Source organism: Heterodontus francisci, unplaced genomic scaffold, assembly GCF_036365525.1.
Source record: "Heterodontus francisci isolate sHetFra1 unplaced genomic scaffold, sHetFra1.hap1 HAP1_SCAFFOLD_970, whole genome shotgun sequence".
Taxonomy (NCBI): Eukaryota; Metazoa; Chordata; class Chondrichthyes; order Heterodontiformes; family Heterodontidae; genus Heterodontus; species Heterodontus francisci.
In genome coordinates, this window is record NW_027141436.1 from 185,001 (window position 1) to 195,000 (window position 10,000).

Sequence of the window (10,000 nt, forward strand, 5' to 3'; positions counted from 1 at the left end):
GGAAAGCATAAGGGCGCAGGCTGCCCTCTGCGGGACAGGTCCGGCCCTGACGCCGGTTTACGATTTCTCCGGTAAAGCACCTGTCGGGTGGCGACCGGAGGGTCTTTGCAGGGCCTGGATCTCCGAGCCCGTGGGACAGGCGGGAAAGGGTGGCGGCAGCCGGTTGAAGTCCCGACCCTGGGCAGCCTCCCGGTCCTACCTCCATAACTTCGGCGAGGAGGGTCCGATCCCCGCGCGGTCGACGGCAGGCGGTAGGGCTCGGAGGGGCGCGGCCTGGTCCGCGAGTGCCCCGGCGCCGCCCCTCTGCCCGTCCGAGGGACAGTAGGAAATGGCCATACCGCTTTCCGGCCGATTGCCGCCGGACGTCCGGCCGCATTCGCTCGGTCTGCGCGGCCGGCGGTAGCCGGGGGCGAGGGGCATCGGGCGGTGGCGGAACCAGGCCGGCCCGACCGCTGGGGGCCGCCCGGGCGACGTTTGAATCTGTCGGGTCGGACCGCCGAATCCCGCGGGATTTCGGGATCGAATCTGCGGGTGGAATCGGCACCTCGTCCCGCTGTCCGGTTCCCCCCGGTCGACTGCAACGGGTTTCCGAGGCCCGTCGGTCAGGCGCGGTTCGCTCCGCAATCCGCCGGCCGATCGGCACCGGGCGGGGCTCTACGGAAAGAGGGGACCCTCCCGCGTCGAGTGCCGGCGCACCGACCCCGCAGGCTGACCGGGAAGGTGAAGACTCACCCCGCTGAATGCCCGGCCCCGGGTACCCTCCGGCTCCGGGGCCATAACTTCGGGGAGGGAGGTCCGATCCCCGCGCGGTCGACGGCAGGCGGTAGGGCTCGGAGGGGCGCGGCCTGGTCCGCGAGTGCCCCGGCGCCGCCCCTCTGCCCGTCCGAGGGACAGTAGGAAATGGCCATACCGCTTTCCGGCCGATTGCCGCCGGACGTCCGGCCGCATTCGCTCGGTCTGCGCGGCCGGCGGTAGCCGGGGGCGAGGGGCATCGGGCGGTGGCGGAACCAGGCCGGCCCGACCGCTGGGGGCCGCCCGGGCGACGTTTGAATCTGTCGGGTCGGACCGCCGAATCCCGCGGGATTTCGGGATCGAATCTGCGGGTGGAATCGGCACCTCGTCCCGCTGTCCGGTTCCCCCCCGTCGACTGCAACGGGTTTCCGAGGCCCGTCGGTCAGGCGCGGTTCGCTCCGCAATCCGCCGGCCGATCGGCACCGGGCGGGGCTCTACGGAAAGAGGGGACCCTCCGGCGTCGAGTGCCGGCGCACCGACCCCGCAGGCTGACCGGGAAGGTGAAGACTCACCCCGCTGAATGCCCGGCCCCGGGCACCCTCCGGCGCCGGGGCCATAACTTCGGGGAGGGAGGTCCGAGCTCCGCGCGGTCGACGGCAGGTGAAAGGGGCCGGTGCGCCGCGGAAGGCGACAGCAGTCCCGTCAGGCTGCACCTCTGCTCGGGCGAACGGCGTCAGGAAAAGGGGAGAGCACTTCCCCACCGATAGCTCCGGAACGCCCGGACCCATTGGCCCGCGGCACCGGTGGCTGCTAGAGGGCCTCCGGCGCCGTCAGCCGGGGTACGTCCCAGGCCGGCCGGACGGCGGGCAGCCGGAGGCAACGGCCTGGAACGGAGCCAGACTTGAGTCGTTCCGTGCCGTGGGCAAAAAGGCAGGGCTGCGGGTCAGCGCAGTTTGGCAAACCTAGCCGCAAGTGCGGGAAGGGCGGAGGAGCACACGGACGCCGCCTTCCCAAACTGAGCCCAAAGTGCCCAGGCATGCCCCCTTGATCTCGCCTAATCAGTGAGCCCAAAATAATTTCAGAGTGTGGAAACCTTATCCAAAAAGGTCGAAAAGAACGGCCAGAGATCAAGTCCGAAAGGGGAAATCAGTAACAAGCAAGCAGAGTAATCATTAACCAAAAAGCGCAAAATTATGTTAAAAGTGTGAAATCATTAACCAAAAACTCGAAAATAATGTCCAGAGACCAAGTCCGAAAGGGCAAATGGTTAACCAGTAAGCAGAGTAATCATTAACCAAAAATCGCAAAAGTAAGTAAAAAGTATGAAATCATTAACCAAAAATCGCAAAAGTAAGTAAAAAGTGTGAAATCATTAACCAAAAACTCGAAAATAATGTGCAGAGACTAAGTCCGAAAGGGCAAATGGTTAACCAGTAAGCAGAGTCATCATTAACCAAAAATCGCAAAAGTAAGTAAAAAGTGTGAAATCATTAACCAAAAATCGCAAAAGTAAGTAAAAAGTGTGAAATCATTAACCAAAAACTCGAAAATAATCTCCAGAGACTAAGTCCGAAAGGGCAAATGGTTAACCAGTAAGCAGAGTAATCATTAACCAAAAATCGCAAAAGTAAGTAAAAAGTGTGAAATCATTAACCAAAAATCGCAAAAGTAAGTAAAAAGTGTGAAATCATTAACCAAAAACTCGAAAATAATGTCCAGAGACTAAGTCCAAAAGGGCAAATGGTTAACCAGTAAGCAGAGTAATCATTAACCAAAAAGCGCAAAAATATGTTAAAAGTGTGAAATCATTAACCAAAAACTCGAAAATAATGTGCAGAGACTAAGTCCGAAAGGGCAAATGGTTAACCAGTAAGCAGAGTAATCATTAACCAAAAATCGCAAAAGTAAGTAAAAAGTGTGAAATCATTAACCAAAAACTCGAAAATAATCTCCAGAGACTAAGTCCGAAAGGGCAAATGGTTAACCAGTAAGCAGAGTAATCATTAACCAAAAATCGCAAAAGTAAGTAAAAAGTGTGAAATCATTAACCAAAAACTCGAAAATAATGTCCAGAGACCAAGTCCGAAAGGGCAAATGGTTAACCAGTAAGCAGAGTAATCATTAACCAAAAATCGCAAAAGTAAGTAAAAAGTGTGAAATCATTAACCAAAAATCGCAAAAGTAAGTAAAAAGTGTGAAATCATTAACCAAAAAGTCGAAAATAATCTCCAGAGACTAAGTCCGAAAGGGCAAATGGTTAACCAGTAAGCAGAGTAATCATTAACCAAAAATCGCAAAAGTAAGTAAAAAGTGTGAAATCATTAACCAAAAATCGCAAAAGTAAGTAAAAAGTGTGAAATCATTAACCAAAAAGTCGAAAATAATCTCCAGAGACTAAGTCCAAAAGGGCAAATGGTTAACCAGTAAGCAGAGTAATCATTAACCAAAAATCGCAAAAGTAAGTAAAAAGTGTGAAATCATTAACCAAAAACTCGAAAATAATCTCCAGAGACTAAGTCCGAAAGGGCAAATGGTTAACCAGTAAGCAGAGTAATCATTAACCAAAAGGCGCAAAAGTAAGTAAAAAGTATGAAATCAGTAACCAAAAAGCGCAAAAATATGTTAAAAGTGTGAAATCATTAACCAAAAAGTCGAAAATAATCTCCAGAGACTAAGTCCGAAAGGGCAAATGGTTAACCAGTAAGCAGAGTAATCATTAACCAAAAATCGCAAAAATATGTTAAAAGTGTGAAATCATTAACCAAAAACTCGAAAATAATGTGCAGAGACTAAGTCCGAAAGGGCAAATGGTTAACCAGTAAGCAGAGTAATCATTAACCAAAAAGGGCAAAAGTAAGTAAAAAGTATGAAATCATTAACCAAAAAGCACAAAATTAAGTTAAAAGTGTGAAATCATTAACCAAAAAGTCGAAAATAATGTCCAGAGACCAAGTCCGAAAGGGCAAATGGTTAACCAGTAAGCAGAGTAATCATGAACCAAAAATCGCAAAAGTAAGTAAAAAGTATGAAATCATTAACCAAAAAGGGCAAAAGTAAGTAAAAAGTATGAAATCATTAACCAAAAATCGCAAAAGTAAGTAAAAAGTATGAAATCATTAACCAAAAATCGCAAAAGTAAGTAAAAAGTATGAAATCATTAACCAAAAAGCACAAAATTAAGTTAAAAGTGTGAAATCATTAACCAAAATGTCGAAAACAATGTCCAGAGACTAAGTCCGAAAGGGCAAATGGTTAACCAGTAAGCAGAGTAATCATTAACCAAAAATCGCAAAAGTAAGTAAAAAGTGTGAAATCATTAACCAAAAACCCGAAAATAATGTCCAGAGACTAAGTCCGAAAGGGCAAATGGTTAACCAGTAAGCAGAGTAATCATTAACCAAAAATCGCAAAAGTAAGTAAAAAGTGTGAAATCATTAACCAAAAACTCGAAAATAATGTCCAGAGACTAAGTCCGAAAGGGCAAATGGTTAACCAGTAAGCAGAGTAATCATTAACCAAAAGGCGCAAAAGTAAGTAAAAAGTATGAAATCAGTAACCAAAAAGCGCAAAAATATGTTAAAAGTGTGAAATCATTAACCAAAAACTCGAAAATAATGTGCAGAGACTAAGTCCGAAAGGGCAAATAATTAACCAGTAAGCAGAGTAATCATTAACCAAAAAGCGCAAAAATATGTAAAAAGTGTGAAATCAGTAACCAAAAAGCGCAAAAGTAAGTAAAAAGTGTGAAATCATTAACCAAAAACCCGAAAATAATGTCCAGAGACTAAGTCCGAAAGGGCAAATGGTTAACCAGTAAGCAGAGTAATCATTAACCAAAAATCGCAAAAGTAAGTAAAAAGTGTGAAATCATTAACCAAAAACTCGAAAATAATGTCCAGAGACTAAGTCCGAAAGGGCAAATGGTTAACCAGTAAGCAGAGTAATCATTAACCAAAAGGCGCAAAAGTAAGTAAAAAGTATGAAATCAGTAACCAAAAAGCGCAAAAATATGTTAAAAGTGTGAAATCATTAACCAAAAACTCGAAAATAATGTGCAGAGACTAAGTCCGAAAGGGCAAATAATTAACCAGTAAGCAGAGTAATCATTAACCAAAAAGCGCAAAAATATGTTAAAAGTGTGAAATCATTAACCAAAAACTCGAAAATAATGTCCAGAGACTAAGTTCGAAAGGGCAAATGGTTAACCAGTAAGCAGAGTAATCATTAACCAAAAATCGCAAAAGTAAGTAAAAAGTGTGAAATCATTAACCAAAAAGCACAAAATTAAGTTAAAAGTGTGAAATCATTAACCAAAAAGTCGAAAATAATCTCCAGAGACTAAGTCCGAAAGGGCAAATGGTTAACCAGTAAGCAGAGTAATCATTAACCAAAAATCGCAAAAATATGTTAAAAGTGTGAAATCATTAACCAAAAACTCGAAAATAATGTGCAGAGACTAAGTCCGAAAGGGCAAATGGTTAACCAGTAAGCAGAGTAATCATTAACCAAAAAGGGCAAAAGTAAGTAAAAAGTATGAAATCATTAACCAAAAAGCACAAAATTAAGTTAAAAGTGTGAAATCATTAACCAAAAAGTCGAAAATAATGTCCAGAGACCAAGTCCGAAAGGGCAAATGGTTAACCAGTAAGCAGAGTAATCATGAACCAAAAATCGCAAAAGTAAGTAAAAAGTATGAAATCATTAACCAAAAAGGGCAAAAGTAAGTAAAAAGTATGAAATCATTAACCAAAAATCGCAAAAGTAAGTAAAAAGTATGAAATCATTAACCAAAAATCGCAAAAGTAAGTAAAAAGTATGAAATCATTAACCAAAAAGCACAAAATTAAGTTAAAAGTGTGAAATCATTAACCAAAATGTCGAAAACAATGTCCAGAGACTAAGTCCGAAAGGGCAAATGGTTAACCAGTAAGCAGAGTAATCATTAACCAAAAATCGCAAAAGTAAGTAAAAAGTGTGAAATCATTAACCAAAAACCCGAAAATAATGTCCAGAGACTAAGTCCGAAAGGGCAAATGGTTAACCAGTAAGCAGAGTAATCATTAACCAAAAATCGCAAAAGTAAGTAAAAAGTGTGAAATCATTAACCAAAAACTCGAAAATAATGTCCAGAGACTAAGTCCGAAAGGGCAAATGGTTAACCAGTAAGCAGAGTAATCATTAACCAAAAGGCGCAAAAGTAAGTAAAAAGTATGAAATCAGTAACCAAAAAGCGCAAAAATATGTTAAAAGTGTGAAATCATTAACCAAAAACTCGAAAATAATGTGCAGAGACTAAGTCCGAAAGGGCAAATAATTAACCAGTAAGCAGAGTAATCATTAACCAAAAAGCGCAAAAATATGTTAAAAGTGTGAAATCATTAACCAAAAACTCGAAAATAATGTCCAGAGACTAAGTTCGAAAGGGCAAATGGTTAACCAGTAAGCAGAGTAATCATTAACCAAAAATCGCAAAAGTAAGTAAAAAGTGTGAAATCATTAACCAAAAAGCACAAAATTAAGTTAAAAGTGTGAAATCATTAACCAAAAAGTCGAAAATAATCTCCAGAGACTAAGTCCGAAAGGGCAAATGGTTAACCAGTAAGCAGAGTAATCATTAACCAAAAATCGCAAAAATATGTTAAAAGTGTGAAATCATTAACCAAAAACTCGAAAATAATGTGCAGAGACTAAGTCCGAAAGGGCAAATGGTTAACCAGTAAGCAGAGTAATCATTAACCAAAAAGGGCAAAAGTAAGTAAAAAGTATGAAATCATTAACCAAAAAGCACAAAATTAAGTTAAAAGTGTGAAATCATTAACCAAAAAGTCGAAAATAATGTCCAGAGACCAAGTCCGAAAGGGCAAATGGTTAACCAGTAAGCAGAGTAATCATGAACCAAAAATCGCAAAAGTAAGTAAAAAGTATGAAATCATTAACCAAAAAGGGCAAAAGTAAGTAAAAAGTATGAAATCATTAACCAAAAATCGCAAAAGTAAGTAAAAAGTATGAAATCATTAACCAAAAATCGCAAAAGTAAGTAAAAAGTATGAAATCATTAACCAAAAAGCACAAAATTAAGTTAAAAGTGTGAAATCATTAACCAAAATGTCGAAAACAATGTCCAGAGACTAAGTCCGAAAGGGCAAATGGTTAACCAGTAAGCAGAGTAATCATTAACCAAAAATCGCAAAAGTAAGTAAAAAGTGTGAAATCATTAACCAAAAACCCGAAAATAATGTCCAGAGACTAAGTCCGAAAGGGCAAATGGTTAACCAGTAAGCAGAGTAATCATTAACCAAAAATCGCAAAAGTAAGTAAAAAGTGTGAAATCATTAACCAAAAACTCGAAAATAATGTCCAGAGACTAAGTCCGAAAGGGCAAATGGTTAACCAGTAAGCAGAGTAATCATTAACCAAAAGGCGCAAAAGTAAGTAAAAAGTATGAAATCAGTAACCAAAAAGCGCAAAAATATGTTAAAAGTGTGAAATCATTAACCAAAAACTCGAAAATAATGTGCAGAGACTAAGTCCGAAAGGGCAAATAATTAACCAGTAAGCAGAGTAATCATTAACCAAAAAGCGCAAAAATATGTTAAAAGTGTGAAATCATTAACCAAAAACTCGAAAATAATGTCCAGAGACTAAGTTCGAAAGGGCAAATGGTTAACCAGTAAGCAGAGTAATCATTAACCAAAAATCGCAAAAGTAAGTAAAAAGTGTGAAATCATTAACCAAAAAGCACAAAATTAAGTTAAAAGTGTGAAATCATTAACCAAAAAGTCGAAAATAATCTCCAGAGACTAAGTCCGAAAGGGCAAATGGTTAACCAGTAAGCAGAGTAATCATTAACCAAAAATCGCAAAAATATGTTAAAAGTGTGAAATCATTAACCAAAAACTCGAAAATAATGTGCAGAGACTAAGTCCGAAAGGGCAAATGGTTAACCAGTAAGCAGAGTAATCATTAACCAAAAAGGGCAAAAGTAAGTAAAAAGTATGAAATCATTAACCAAAAAGCACAAAATTAAGTTAAAAGTGTGAAATCATTAACCAAAAAGTCGAAAATAATGTCCAGAGACCAAGTCCGAAAGGGCAAATGGTTAACCAGTAAGCAGAGTAATCATGAACCAAAAATCGCAAAAGTAAGTAAAAAGTATGAAATCATTAACCAAAAAGGGCAAAAGTAAGTAAAAAGTATGAAATCATTAACCAAAAATCGCAAAAGTAAGTAAAAAGTATGAAATCATTAACCAAAAATCGCAAAAGTAAGTAAAAAGTATGAAATCATTAACCAAAAAGCACAAAATTAAGTTAAAAGTGTGAAATCATTAACCAAAATGTCGAAAACAATGTCCAGAGACTAAGTCCGAAAGGGCAAATGGTTAACCAGTAAGCAGAGTAATCATTAACCAAAAATCGCAAAAGTAAGTAAAAAGTGTGAAATCATTAACCAAAAACCCGAAAATAATGTCCAGAGACTAAGTCCGAAAGGGCAAATGGTTAACCAGTAAGCAGAGTAATCATTAACCAAAAATCGCAAAAGTAAGTAAAAAGTGTGAAATCATTAACCAAAAACTCGAAAATAATGTCCAGAGACTAAGTCCGAAAGGGCAAATGGTTAACCAGTAAGCAGAGTAATCATTAACCAAAAGGCGCAAAAGTAAGTAAAAAGTATGAAATCAGTAACCAAAAAGCGCAAAAATATGTTAAAAGTGTGAAATCATTAACCAAAAACTCGAAAATAATGTGCAGAGACTAAGTCCGAAAGGGCAAATAATTAACCAGTAAGCAGAGTAATCATTAACCAAAAAGCGCAAAAATATGTTAAAAGTGTGAAATCATTAACCAAAAACTCGAAAATAATGTCCAGAGACTAAGTTCGAAAGGGCAAATGGTTAACCAGTAAGCAGAGTAATCATTAACCAAAAATCGCAAAAGTAAGTAAAAAGTGTGAAATCATTAACCAAAAAGCACAAAATTAAGTTAAAAGTGTGAAATCATTAACCAAAAAGTCGAAAATAATCTCCAGAGACTAAGTCCGAAAGGGCAAATGGTTAACCAGTAAGCAGAGTAATCATTAACCAAAAAGCGCAAAAATATGTTAAAAGTGTGAAATCATTAACCAAAAACTCGAAAATAATGTGCAGAGACTAAGTCCGAAAGGGCAAATAATTAACCAGTAAGCAGAGTAATCATTAACCAAAAAGCGCAAAAATATGTAAAAAGTGTGAAATCAGTAACCAAAAAGCGCAAAAGTAAGTAAAAAGTGTGAAATCATTAACCAAAAACTCGAAAATAATCTCCAGAGACTAAGTCCGAAAGGGCAAATGGTTAACCAGTAAGCAGAGTAATCATTAACCAAAAAGCGCAAAAATATGTTAAAAGTGTGAAATCATTAACCAAAAACTCGAAAATAATGTGCAGAGACTAAGTCCGAAAGGGCAAATAATTAACCAGTAAGCAGAGTAATCATTAACCAAAAAGCGCAAAAATATGTAAAAAGTGTGAAATCAGTAACCAAAAAGCGCAAAAGTAAGTAAAAAGTGTGAAATCATTAACCAAAAACTCGAAAATAATCTCCAGAGACTAAGTCCGAAAGGGCAAATGGTTAACCAGTAAGCAGAGTAATCATTAACCAAAAAGCGCAAAAATATGTTAAAAGTGTGAAATCATTAACCAAAAACTCGAAAATAATGTCCAGAGACTAAGTCCGAAAGGGCAAATGGTTAACCAGTAAGCAGAGTAATCATTAACCAAAAATCGCAAAAGTAAGTAAAAAGTGTGAAATCATTAACCAAAAAGCACAAAATTAAGTTAAAAGTGTGAAATCATTAACCAAAAAGTCGAAAATAATCTCCAGAGACTAAGTCCGAAAGGGCAAATGGTTAACCAGTAAGCAGAGTAATCATTAACCAAAAAGCGCAAAAATATGTTAAAAGTGTGAAATCATTAACCAAAAATCGCAAAAGTAAGTAAAAAGTGTGAAATCATTAACCAAAAAGTCGAAAATAATGTCCAGAGACTAAGTCCGAAAGGGCAAATGGTTAACCAGTAAGCAGAGTAATCATTAACCAAAAAGCGCAAAAATATGTTAAAAGTGTGAAATCATTAACCAAAAACTCGAAAATAATGTCCAGAGACTAAGTCCGAAAGGGCAAATGGTTAACCAGTAAGCAGAGTAATCATTAACCAAAAAGGGCAAAAGTAAGTAAAAAGTATGAAATCATTAACCAAAAAGTCGAAAATAATGCCCAGAGACTAAGTCCGAA